This window comes from Piliocolobus tephrosceles, chromosome 1 (genome assembly GCF_002776525.5).
Source record: "Piliocolobus tephrosceles isolate RC106 chromosome 1, ASM277652v3, whole genome shotgun sequence".
Classification (NCBI taxonomy): domain Eukaryota; kingdom Metazoa; phylum Chordata; class Mammalia; order Primates; family Cercopithecidae; genus Piliocolobus; species Piliocolobus tephrosceles.
Genome location: NC_045434.1, coordinates 220,934,992 through 220,948,544, shown reverse-complemented (window position 1 = coordinate 220,948,544; position 13,553 = coordinate 220,934,992).

The window sequence follows — 13,553 nt, the reverse complement described above, 5'->3', positions numbered from 1 at the left end:
AATAGAGAACGAGAGAGACTAGGCAGACCAATATGGAGAACAGAAGGATTGTTTATTTGAGGGTATGCACTGGATTCGTGGATTCATATCTAAAAAGCTGAGCATTGAACAAAGACGGAGCGGGGCTTTTATAAGCAAACTCACAGAAGCAAAACAAAAGCTGTTAATCATACAGTGACCGGTCACGTGATCTATAGGGTAACTGTTGACTTGGCGTAACTTGTGGCCTTGAGTAGCCGGTGGCCTTGTAGCTGCCTCGAAAGAAAAATAAGAACCGGCTAAATACAGACATTTGTAAATACATCATCATGCTTAAGAAGCCAGGGAAAGCAGTAACAGTAAAGGAATTTGTCTTTCTCTCTCTTGTTTTCTTTTAACTTTGCTCTGAAAGTGGGGGTTGTCTGGAGCCTATTCCTTTGGCATTGACTTCTCAAACAGTGTTAGCTTGTAACTGTCTTTGAAGTGAGCTTACTAGGCAGAGGAAAACTTGTTCTTTTCTTTTTAACCTTTGCCTTGCCTGTGACATTTCTTGGAGTGAATGAATGCATATTTATTTTTAAATTCGTGCCTCAGTTTCCTCCTTTTGATGCCTTTTATAAAAGAAGTTTAATAGAAGGCATCACTATTACTTAATTCTGCCTGAAGAGACAAGTTTTCTTCTTTAGGCACAGGCTGATATTTACACAGATCCATTGGCTGAGTGGTAGTTTGCTTAGCTACTGTTGCCTCTATAGTTGACTGAATGCTTCTAACAAGGAGGGGTAAGAGGCAAGGGAGTACTGGGCAAACTCTTAGTATGTCCAGGACTATTCTTATTAAAGGCAGTCTCCAGATTCCCTCTTTGGAGGCTGGTTTTCCTTCTTCAGTGGATTCTTCCAAAGAGGGAATCTGGAGACTGCCTTTTCCAAGTTTGGACTGGAACGTGGGGTAATTTTCTCATTCTTGCAGTTATTTCTATAACTGCCTTTCCATTGTCATCAGTTTCCAGGAAGCAATTTGTTAGACTGAACTTTCCACATACTCCTCCTTCCTGGGCTAGGAGGTAGTCTAAAGCTAATCTGTTCTGATAAATAGCATTCTTCATTTTCGTGGCTTGCTGAGCCAGTAAATCTAATGCATTTACTGTTTCATTAGTGATCATTTCAAGTACTGCCTGCAACCTTATGATGCAGCTAAGCATGTAAATAGGAGTGCGGTATCCTCATGACCTATCTTGTGCCTACGTAGCTGGTCTATAGTATTGAATTATTCTTTCAGGGGGCCAATCTGTGTCTTTCTAATCTCCTATTTCTGTATCTCTTTTTATGTCTGCATCTCTTTTGCTTCTTCTAACTTCATCATAGACGGGATACCTTAAAGTTTCTCCCTGTTGCAGTGGGAGAAGGAAGAAACATGGTCTAATTGTTTCAAACACACAGGACTTTGTCCATTTAGCTGGCAACTGTCGATAAGCCTGTGGCTTACAGATGCAATAAAGACCAGGGGGTGCTTGCCAAGCATTTGGAGCTTCAAGCTGATACCAGGTGTGGTTTAGAGGAGAGAAATGGGAGAACGGATTTGGATGAGGTGCTTTGGAGTCATCTCTGCCTCGCCACAAAGTTTTCTTTAGTGTTTCATTATAATATTGCTGTGCTAAGCAGGTTAGTTCTCCTGCCTCGGCGAGCAACACAGTATCTCTTGATAATAGAAGTTTTTAAGAGCCAGACACTTGAACTTGTGAGTAATCAGTTCTGGGGAAGAGTCAATTAGAGTTAAATTATCTTGTGGCATTAACTCTTTTGCTTCCTGAGGCCACTGGTCTCCTATGTTAGTCTTTCTACAAGCATAACATGAAATGTCTGGGCTGCCAGCAGTGTTTTCAGCCAGCTGAGCAAACAGGTTTTCAGCTAAAGGAGTAGGCTCTGGTAACTTCTGGTCTACTTGCTTATAGAATGATTTAAGAGTTGGAACTGTTGCTGGGCTGGCTGGGTCCGGGGTCTTTTTTTGATGACATATACGTAGGTTGCTGAGTGTGTGTATATACAGACATGTATGGGGTGACCTGCAGTCTACATGGGTATGTCTGGCTTTCGAATGGTGACATTTACAGGATTAAAGGTTTTTGCTTCACAATCTGGTTTCACTGGCATTTTGGTAAGCATAATTGGCCTTTGTTGTGTGCCAGGGTGCTACGATATGCAATGCCAACAATCTTTTTCTGGGGTCCTAGGGGAACAAGGTGGAGTTACTCTTGGCATGCATACATACTTGTTGTCATTTCTACATCTTTCTACAGGTAAGTTACCACAGACAGGGGAGTCTTGGTCTGCTGCCTGGCAAGCATCAAAATACAGAGAAATAGGCCCTTGATAAACAGGAGGGACCCTGGTTTGGTTTAAGAGGGGACCTTCCTTTGACCTCTTACGATGAGTCTCTTGGCAATATTTCTTCAGTAACTGCTTGAGTGTCTGGTTCATGCGTTCTACTTTTCTTGAACTTTGCGGCCGATAGGCTTCTTGTTATGTTTCATGTTATGTTTGTAGAAAGACTAACATAGGAGACCAATGGCCTTAGGAAGCAACCTCTATTTTATTTGTTAAATCTTGCACTATTTCAGCTACAAATGCTGGCCTATTGTCTGACTTTAAAGTTAGAAGCTGTCTAAACCTGGGGATAATGTCTTTTAACAGTACTTTAGTCACCTCTCGTGCTTTTTCTGTCCTGGTGGGGAAAGCCTCAAACTATCCTGAAAAAAGTGCAAATAAACACTAGCATATACTGACAGCCTCTGGCACGGGGCATTTCGGTAAAGTCTATAACCAAGTTTTCACAAGGCATGAAGGCATGGCTCCTTCTCCTGTTCAGTTTCTTAGAGGAGGGGTTCTTTTTTTTTTTCTCTCTCTCTTTTTTTTTTTTTTTTTTTTTTTTTGTAACTTCACATAACGCCTTAGCCATCAGTGAGAAATTTATAATCTAGATACAGGAGAATCTTGCTGCTTTCAACCTCTAATGTGACAATGGGCTCTTGGAGGCCTAATGAGAAGGAGCGCGGTCTGTCTTAGTCCTCCCATCTTTCAGCTCCTGCTAGCCTGATCAGATCAGTATCTGGTTCCTCTAAGGTGCGCCAGCCTTTGGCCAATGGCCTTTTTGTCTCATGGCCTTGGCCATTTCTTTCATTGCCTTATGGACATTCATCTTTCTAGTGTCCTTTCTTTTTGCATCTCGTACACTGATCCTTCTCTAGCCTTGGTCAACTTTCAAATCCTTGTCTAACTTGACTTCTTCTATGTCCACGTCTGCGTCCACATCATCTTACACTGCTAATCTCTTTTTCTATAAGAGCTGCTGCCAACAGATCTTAAGCCTCCAATCTGCTTCTTTCTTTGCCTCCTGGTCACAGACACCTTGGAGGCTACTTCTGTAAGCTGAGTGGCATTCATACCTGCAAAACTTTATAACTTCCTTTTCTTCTTTTTTTTTTTTTTTTTTTTAGACGGAGTCTCGCTCTGTCACCCAGGCTGGAGTTCAGTGGCACAATCTTGGCTCACTGCAACCTCTGCCTCCTGGGTTCAAGCAATTCTCTGCCTCAGCCTCCCAAGTAGCTGGGATTATAGGTGCCCACCACCACACCCGACTAAATTTTTGTATTTTTAGTAGAGACGGGATTTCACCATCTTGGCCAGGCTGATCTCGAGCTACTGACCTCATGATCCACCCGGCTCGGCCCCCCAAAGTGCTGGGATTACAGGCGTGAGCCACCACGCCCGACCAAAACTTTCTAACTTCTGAAGCTTTCGTTTGATTTCACCTTGGGCCTGTCCTACAAATGACGTATTCACTATACGCTGATTTTCAGCGGCCTCAGGGTCAAACGGGGTAAAAGCCAGTATACCTCACAGAATCTTTCATAAAACTGGCTAGGGCTCTCATCACTTCCTTGAAGCACTTCTGAAATCTTTATATTAATGGCTTTCTTTCCACCATCTCAGCCTTTGCAGAGGTGCCTCTTAGTACCTCTGCAAACGCTGAAGCTGAGTTGCATCCTCTGGGTTCTAGTTAGGACCTTGGTCTGGAAACTGACCTTGAGTGTATGCCTGGGCATGCACTGTGTCGGCTGATGCATGGGCTGCTAGCCAGCGGGGAGCTGCCTGGGTTACTCTCCTGCGCTCCTCAGTGTTAAATGACGTGAGGAGGAGCTGCTGGCAGTCTGGCCAGGCTGGATTGTGTGTCAGAAAGATGGATGCATCAGACCTGTAAGAGCTGGAGGCTTCTCCGTGTAGGAGGGAGTGTGGTGTTTCCGGTTTAAAAGGTCAGTGGTTGGAAAGGCTGACTGATGGAAGTCCATTGCCTTCTCTGGACTTGGCCTTGGTCATCATAATAAATGGGTCCTCGCGTCTCCTAGAGAAGCATTTGCAGAGCTTGAGCACCGCCAGATCTGAGACAGCCTGCTTGACTATCTTGACTTCCTTCCCTGGCCTCTCAAGGCTCTGATCCTCCCCTTCAGGGTGAAACTTGGAGAATGCTGGCTCTTGAGTCTGGCTCCTGGGGGGGGGGCTGTTGGACTCAGTAAAGGGGGTTAGGCTGGGACATATGGAGGAAGAATCTCTGTTCTTTCTGGCCACTTCTGCAAAACTGACTTTTCTTGCTCTCTGGGACTTCTTTAACTCTGTGTCTGCCAGTGAAACTGCTCTTACTTTCACTCTTGGCTGGGCTCAGGCTACACGTGTTTTGCAATAAGCTGCTAAACAGGGCTGGATCCAGGCCGGTCTTGTCTGTGCTATACTTAACTATGAAACAATATAAGGAAATTGATCTGGATGCCTCGGCTGTCCTCTGACTCTTGTCACCACCTTAAATACACAGCCAATTATTTCCTTATCTATAGTTCTTTCAGTCAGCCATCTAACACTAAAGGAAGGCCATTCTAATTCACAGAGAGTTCTCAACCCCTGTGGGATTAGCTTAACTCCATAATCCTCTGCAAAACCTTTCTTAAAGTTCTGTAACATGCCCTCTATTGGGGTGAGTTTTGATGACTTTCTTCCTATTCTTCCTTTTACGGCACAGCACACTCTTCCCTCTCGTTTCAGCCTACCATACTGTCTCCTATTATGGGAGTTTTCAGACACTGCTTGGCTCTGGAGAGTTCCTTATTCCTGCTACGACTCTGAGCTGTAGGGCAGTTCTTATTAGCCACATGCAGATCGCTACTAGTCTTAGTCAACCTTATACTTCGCTCGGAGCACACAGTCCACGCTAGGAGATCTGTGACTCCTTACTTCGCAGCTGATGAGCTTAATTAGGCCTTTTCATTCACACACTTTCACACACTTCTCTGCTCCTCGTTCCTGTGTACCTAACTGGGGTGGCAAGCCACTCTCTCCATCTCTAGTTTCTTTTTCTTAACCGACTTGCAAGCCATTCTCGCACCTTGCGTCGGTTGGGATGTGAGTTTCAGCTGAACTGGCAAACCTTTCTCGCTGCCTTTAGCCTCTCTGGGTTGGACTGCTAGGCACACCTCGGGAGGTGATCAAGCTCCTCTTCTGTCCTTGTGGGACAGGTCCTGCCTTGGACCTTAAAACTTCTGCAGTTCTTGAAGCTTACTGTTTCTGGAATCATCCTGTAGCCTTTCTTTAGGTTCTGTTGTGCTGCTGGGTAGGGGCACTGGGTCGTGTGAAAGCCGATCTCCTCTGTGGGCTAAAGTTCTCCTGGTGGCACCTGGGGTCACAGGTCTCCTGAGGTCTGAGGCCCTTAGAGGCAAAAGAGACAGTAAACTTACTGACTCTGGTCCCTTTATGGTCGCCAGAAATGTTGCGGGAAACTGAGGACTAGAGAGACTGATACGGAGAACAGGAGGATTGTTTATTTAAGGTATGCGCCAGCTCAGCTTTTTTTTTTTTTTCTTTTTTGAGATGGAGTCTGGCTCTGTTGCCCAGGCTGGAGCACAGTGGTGCAGTCTCAGCTCACTACAACCTCCGCCTCCTGGGTTTAAGCGATTCTTGTGCCTCAGCCTCCCAAGTAGCTGGGTTTACAGGTGCACTCCATCACACCTGGCTAATTTTTGTGTTTTTGGTAGAGACGGGTTCTCACCATGTTGGCCTGGCTGGTCTCAAACTCCTGACCTCAAGTGATCCACCCACTTTGGCCTCCCAAAGTGCTGGGATTACAGGCATGTGCCACCATGCCTGGCCCACTTCTCCTTTTCTAATCTAGATGGTTTGCATTTATTTCTGTTGCCAAATTGTCCTGGCTAGCACCTCCAGCATAATATGAATGGATGTACTGAGAGTGGATTTATCTACCTTGTTCCTCATCTTAGGATGTAAGTATACAGGCTTTCAACATTAAGTATGCTATTGGCTGTGGTTTTTCATATGCCCTTTATTAGTTTAAAGATGTTCCCTTCTTTCCTTCTTTGTTGAACGTTTCATAATGAAAGGATGTGGGATTTGGTTTCTGAACTATTGAGATGACCGTGGTTTTGCTTATTGTATTCGTATGGTGTATTATATTAAATAATTCTGGCTGCTATCCAACCTTGTATACTTGGGATGAATTCAACTTGGTCATGAGGTATAATTATTTTCACATGTTGCTGTATTCTGTTTGCTTGTATTTTATTTATTTTATTTATTTATTTTTTGAGACGGAGTCGCTCTGTCACCCAGGCTGGGATGCAGTGGCATGATCACGGCTCACTGCAAGTTCTGCCCCCCAGATTCATGCCATTCTCCCTCCTGCCTCAGCCTCCCAAGCAGCTGGGACTACAGGTGCCTGCCACCATGCCTGGTTAATTTTTTGTATTTTTTAGTTGAGACGGGATTTCACCATGTTAGCCAGGATGGTCTCAATCTCCTGACCTCGTGATCTGCCCGCTTTGGCCTCCCAAAGTGCTGAGATTACAGGCGTGAGCCACCGCGCCTGGCCTCTTTGTTGGCTTGTATTTTATTGAAGAGTTTTGCGTCTGTATTCATAAGATATATTGGTCTGGATTTTTCTTTCCTCTTGATGTCTTTGTATAGCTTTGCTGTCATGGTAATACTGGCCTCATAGAATGAGTTGGGACATGTCTCTCTCTACTACTTCTATTTTTTGGAGAATTTGGAAAGAATTGATCCTAAATCTTCTTCAAATATTGGACAAAATTCACCAGTGAACTTTCTGGGCTAGGGCTTTTCTTGGTGTGGAGTTGTTTCTTTTATCAATAATTCCATCTCTTTACTTATTATGTCTAGTGAGAGCATTTTTTCTTGCATCAGTGTCACTGGTTTGTGTCTAGGAATGTGTCCATTGTATCTAAATTATCTAATATATTGGCATACCATCGTTCATATTAGTTTTCCTTAAATGTTCTTTTCTTTTTGCAATGCTGGAAGTAATATATCCTCTTTCATTTCTGATTTTAGTTAGTTGAGTCTTCTCTCTATTTTTCTTAGTCAGTCTAGAAAAATGTTAGGAAAACTCCCTGCCAGAACTGAGTTGTCCTACATAATGGAGAGAAAGCTCTCAGACCAAAGAAAGAGAGAGACCATTCCAGGCTGGTAGACGGTCGAAGGTTTATTCAGGAGGATCTTACTGAGGTGGTCTTGGGCAGCAGAAAGATGAGGCAGATCTCCACATTTGCAATGCATGCCTGTCTAACCTTTTATATCATGAAAATAAAAAGGGGAAAAAGAAAAAAAGCCACCTAAATCACTCTCTTAATTTATTTACTTTCTACTTAAAGGAATTGTTCGGGTTTCCTACAAATCTGGTCGGCATTTTTAGGTGAGGGGATGCAGGGGGGATGTTCCTAGCAGCAGCAGTTATCTTGGTCCTCCAGTTCCCGTGTCCTTCAACTCACTACTTCTTGTTCGTATACCCAAAATACGTTCTCATGACAATAAGGTTGTCAATTGTGTTAAGCTGGTTTGAATGTGCTTTTGGTTTCATTGCTTTTCTTCATTGCTTTTCTATTCTCTGTTTCATTGGTTTCTGCTATGATCTTTATTATTTCCTTCCTTCTGCTTACTTTAGCTTCTATTTGCTGTTCTTTTTCCAGTGTCCTTAGGTTGAAAGTTATGTTATTGATTTGAAATAGTTCTCTTTTTTATTACAGGTATTTACAGCAATAAATTTCCCTGTAAGCATGTCTCTAATTGTCTTTCATTAAGTTTTGTATATTGTGACTTCATTTTCATTCCTCTCAGTATATTTTCAAATTTCTGTTTTGATTTCTCCTTTGATTAATAATTTGGATGTGTGTTAATTTCCACATATTTGAGTTTCCCTACTTTTTTGTTATTAATTGCTAGGTTCGCTCTATTGTGACGGGGGTACATGCTGTTCAGTTCCTTTAATGGCTTAGCGTAGAGTCTATGATGGACAATATTAATGAGCCCTTGAGAAGAATGTAGCTTCTTTTGTTGTGTGGCATGTTTTGCACGTGCTTTTCAGGTCTAGTTGAACTATGAAGTTGATGGTGTTTCTATCCATTAGTGGAAGTGCAATATTGAAGTCTCCAGTCATCATCAGTTTTGACTCATTTCTGTCAGTTTTTGTTTCATGTACTTTGGTAATGTTTAATTGGGTGCATATATGTTTATACTTGTACTTTCTTACTGATGAGTTGGCCAATTTATTTTATTATTGTAAAATGTCCAAACCAGCAAGGAGGCAGAACAAAGCAAATTCTCTGCGGACCCAGGAGATACCCTGGGAGCTGGAAGAGGGGTCAGGGTCACCTCATGGCACGTGAAACGAGCTCAGTTGCATCGGCCTATCCCTAAGTCTGCCTAGCTCCTGATCAAGTCGCAGGGGAAACTTACTCTTATGTGGTCCACTTACAGCTGTGCAGCCTGCAGTGTGCTCCAGATGGAGCAGCTGTAAGATGTCAGAGCTAGCAACAGCCTAGGTCCCTGAGGCACTCTGTGGAGTCCACATACCCCTCACCGACCTGCATAGGAAGGTGAGTGAGAAATCAGTTCTCTTCTGAAAATTAGTCAAAATTTCAAAAACTACACAAAACAAAAATAACCATTCACAGTCTCTGCAAATGGTCCCAAGAGCATACAGCAAATAAAGTTTTACTCACATGCAGGAACTCAAGGAACTTCAAATGAGACAAACATAAAGAGATCCATAGACACATCATAGTAATGATGCTGAAAGCTGAAGACACACAGGAAATGCTGAAAGCAGAAAGTGAGATAAAGAAAGAGGAGCCATTGAGCTTAAAAGGGATCCTCTAAAACGGTTATAAATAGGAGGAATCCCAAGGAGACTAACAGCTGATTTCTCACCAGAAACAGTAGAGGCCAGGAAGAAGGGGAGTAACATATACAAAGTCTGAAGAAAAAAATCCTGTATTCAGCATGGCTATGGTTCAAAAATGAGGGTGAAACAAAGACATACCTAGATTAACAAAACTGAGATAATTCATTGCTACCAGACCTATCTCACAAGACATATTAAAAGAAGTTATTCAGGCTGAAAATGATTACCCAGACAATAATCCAAATTTACACACACACACACACACACACACACCCCTACCAGTAAAGGTAGACATGTAACTCTAAAACTAATATATTTTATATTATGAAAAGAATAAAAGGCAGTATAAATGCACATTTTTCTATTTTTTGTCTTAATTTATTTAGAAAGCAATTTATAAAACAATGTCTATTCAATGTATTGTTTGTCCTGTGACTTACAGAATTTAATATGTTTGCAATAACAGTCTAACCGAGGTGAGTGGGAACAAAACTGTATTGGGTTAAGACTTCACTAGGATTTAGATAGGTAGAGGCCAACCGTCAGCTAGCCGGTGGGTGAGAACATTTGTGTCCAACAGAAACGCTTGGTGGAACATGACACAGCTTTCGATCATCACTTAGCCCATGCCGGGGGCTTTTGTGTGGTGCTGAACCAGACCGAATGTTCCACTATCTTTCCCCTGATTTTACTACTATGGAGAACTTAATTTAAAAGGTGGCCGGTAACACTGTTTCTCCAAACACTGCCATTGAATACATTAAGGGAATTTCTCAGGGGAAGGAAACACATGACATGCTTCTGGGAGCAGCATGTGGCTCATTTGTAGGCCCCCTAATGATGGGTGGCCAGCTTGACTATTCCAAGGTTTTCTGATTTTTGTTTCATCTAGTCCAGGTTACTGTGACTTGTGTTACCCCACTGATACGCCTTGGATGTTTTTTCCCCCTCCAAATCTCGTGTTGAAACACGACCTCCAATGTTGGAGGCGGGCCCACGGAAATCTCGCGTTGAAACGTGACCTCCCACGTTGGAGGTGGGCCCACGGAAATCTCGCCTTGAAATGTGGCCTCTGGTGTTGGAGGCGGCCCACTGGGAGGTATTTGGGTCATGGGGACAGATCCCTCATGAATGCTTGCTGCTGTCCTCATGGTCACAAGCAGGTTCTTACTCTGAGTTCACATAAGATCTGGTTATTTAAAGAGGCTGGCATCTCCCTCGTCTCTCTCTTGCTTACTCTCACCATGTGATGGCCAGCTCCATCTTAGCCTTCTGCCATGATTATAAGTTTCCCAAGGCTTCCTTAGAAGCAGATGCTGGCACCGTGCAGCTTGTATAACCTGCAGAACTGTGAGTCAAATAAACCTCTTTTCTTTCTAAATTACCCAGCCTCAAGTATTTATTTTTAACAATACAAATGGAGTAAAACACAGACCAACCGAAAGCATGAGTACCTCTTTGAATCAGGCCACTTCACTGTGAACTACGGCTCTGTTTTTTTTTTTTTGGTTTTTTTTTTGTTTTTTTTTCGAGATGGAGTCTCACTCTGTCACCCAGGCTGGAGTGCAGTGGTGCGATCTCGGCTCACTGCAAACTCCGCTGCCTCCCAGGTTCATGCCATTCTCCTGCCTCAGCCTCCCGAGAAGCTGGGACTACAGGCACCCATCACCAGGTCCGGCTAATTTTTTTTGTATTTTTAGTAGAGACGGGGTTTCACCGTGTTCGCCAGGATGGTCTCAATCTCCTGACCTCGTGATCCGCCCGCTTCGGCCTCCCAAAGTGCTGGGATTACAGGCTTGAGCCACCGCGCCCGGCCTAAGGCTTTTATTTTAACACCCTAATCCCTAAACCAGAACCAGACCTTAACCCTAACTTGAATCAGGCCACTTTACTGTGAACTATGGCACTTCATCATCATCATGCCCCAACAAAGACTGTGACCAACAGGACCTGAATACTGTAGTATGGAGTGGCCATGGGAGGACGGAGCATCTAGGAGAGAGAGCTGAGTGTGGTTGGATACTCCCCAGGCTCTGTGAGGGAGCTGTGGATAGAAGGGAACCACCAAGGGTCTTGGTGAGGTTGGAGGGGCAGCACTGAGCTGAAGGCTTGAGGAGACCGAGGAGGAGCAACCCTGAGGACCTGGAAATGACTGGGAGGACCAGAGGCAGCAGTGGTGGAGGAGCACAGGCTGGCAGCCAGCAGGACAGGCCAGGGTCTCCTGGCAGCAGCAGGGCCCCGGGTGCTGCCACAGGAGGCACCCCCTGTGTGCAGGTCCACCGGTTCCCAGTACCATTGCCTCTCACCAAGCATGTTAAAAATTCCATGGGGTGTCAGACTGGTGCCATGGTTCACACTTGTAATCCCAGCACTTTGGGAGGCCAAGGAGGGCGGATCATGAGGTCAAGAGATCGAGACCATCCTGGCCAACATGATGAAACCTCATCTCTACTGAAAATGCAAAAATTAGCCGGGCGTGGTGGCGGGCGCCTGTAGTCCCAGCTACTCAGGAGGCTGAGGCAAGAAAATCACTTGAACCCGGGAGACGGAGGTTGCAGTGAACCGAGATCGCACCGTTGCACTCCAGCCTGTTGACAGAGTGGACTCCATCTCAAAAAAAAAAAAAAAAAAAAAATCCATGGGGTGTTTTAAGGACTCCCAGGTCAGACCCACCCAGGACCCTAAGTCAGGCCTCAGATGTGGGCCCAGAGAAGAGGTGTATGGCCTGGGGTCCCTGCAAGCGTTGGCACCTGGGTCCCCAGCAGGCCTAGGAGCACAGCTTTGGCCAGAAGAGATTGGCAGTTTCAGGCCTGGGACATTTCAGGTGGCATCTGCAACTGTGGCCACCCCAATGACACTGACCCAGGCTCGCTGTGCCCTTCACACAGACACCCAGTTACTGAGATAAGGGGCTTTGTGGTAAAGATTTATTCATGAAGATAAAATCCACTGTTTGCATCCAATTATTTTTGTTATTGTTTTGCAAACCTAAGAGTCTGTATCAATATCTCATGGCTAATTCTGAAGCAAAATCTACAGGATCTTTGTTTTGTACGAGTGTGTATGTGCATGTATTTTGTTACATGTTTTTGATCACAAGGCAGCAAATTTAGCTTAAACTTCAAGAGTGCCCATAAATTAAATAACCCAAATGTTTTTCAAGTTCACATGACTTATTGATCGAGCAATTTCATACTTATCTCTGCAACATACTATAAGGTGTCAGAATTTGGCATAAAAGTTATAAAATTGGCTGGGTGCAGTGGCTCATGCCTGTAATTCCAACACTTTGGGAGGCCGAGGTGGGTGGATCATGAAGTCAGGAGTTCAAAACCAGCCTGGACAATATGGTGAAACCCGTCTCTACTAAAAATACAAAAATTAGCCAGGTGTGGTGGCTAGCGCCTGTAGTCCCAGCTACTCAGGAGGCTGAGACAGGAGACGAACTTGAACCCAGGAGGTGGAGGTTGCAGTGAGCCGAGTGGCGCCACCACACTCCAGCCTGGGTGGCTGAGCGAGACTCCATCTCAACAAAAAAAAGTGATAAAACTAAACCCAGCCACCAAACAGAATTATCTCTGCTTGTGTAATTTTTAAACCAGCAAGATGTTAATATTGTGGGTGTAATGAAAACAGGTAAATCTTGAATTATTGGTAAAATAACTATATACTCTTAAGGTTCTTAAGTAATCACCTGAAATTCACAGGCTACAAAAATAGGATGGACGTGAGGCAGGCAGCTATGCCACCCTGGCAACACTACAGGACAGAATAAAAATTGGGTGGGCACTGCCTTGGCCAGAAGGGGGAGAGTGTTAACCAAAAGTGGAATTCTAAGGTCCCCCAGCAACCATCTGAATGGACCCCTGCTCTTGGCCAAGGGCATTCCGGAGGTAACCTGAAGCTCTAGTTCAGGGCATGATGAAAGAGGGGGTTGGAGATGCCTCATTATACCCCTCCAGCATTAGCATCAACACAGACCTCAAGTGTAATAAGAAACATTTACAATCTATTTTCTCTGAGGCCTGCGACCCAGTGGCTTCATCTGCACGACAAAACCTTGGTCTTCTGGATCCAGTGGCTTCACTGATTAATTTTACCAAACATTGAAGGAAGAATTACTGTCAATCCTACTCAAACTATTCCAGAAAACAGAGAAGGCTGTTGTATTTCCAAACTCATTCTATGAGGCTACTATTACCCTGAAACTAAAACCAAAGAAACTGCAGGTCAATATCACTGATAAACATTGATCCAGAAATCCCCAATACTAGCAAAAACCAAATTCAACAACACATTAAAAAGACCATTCATCATGT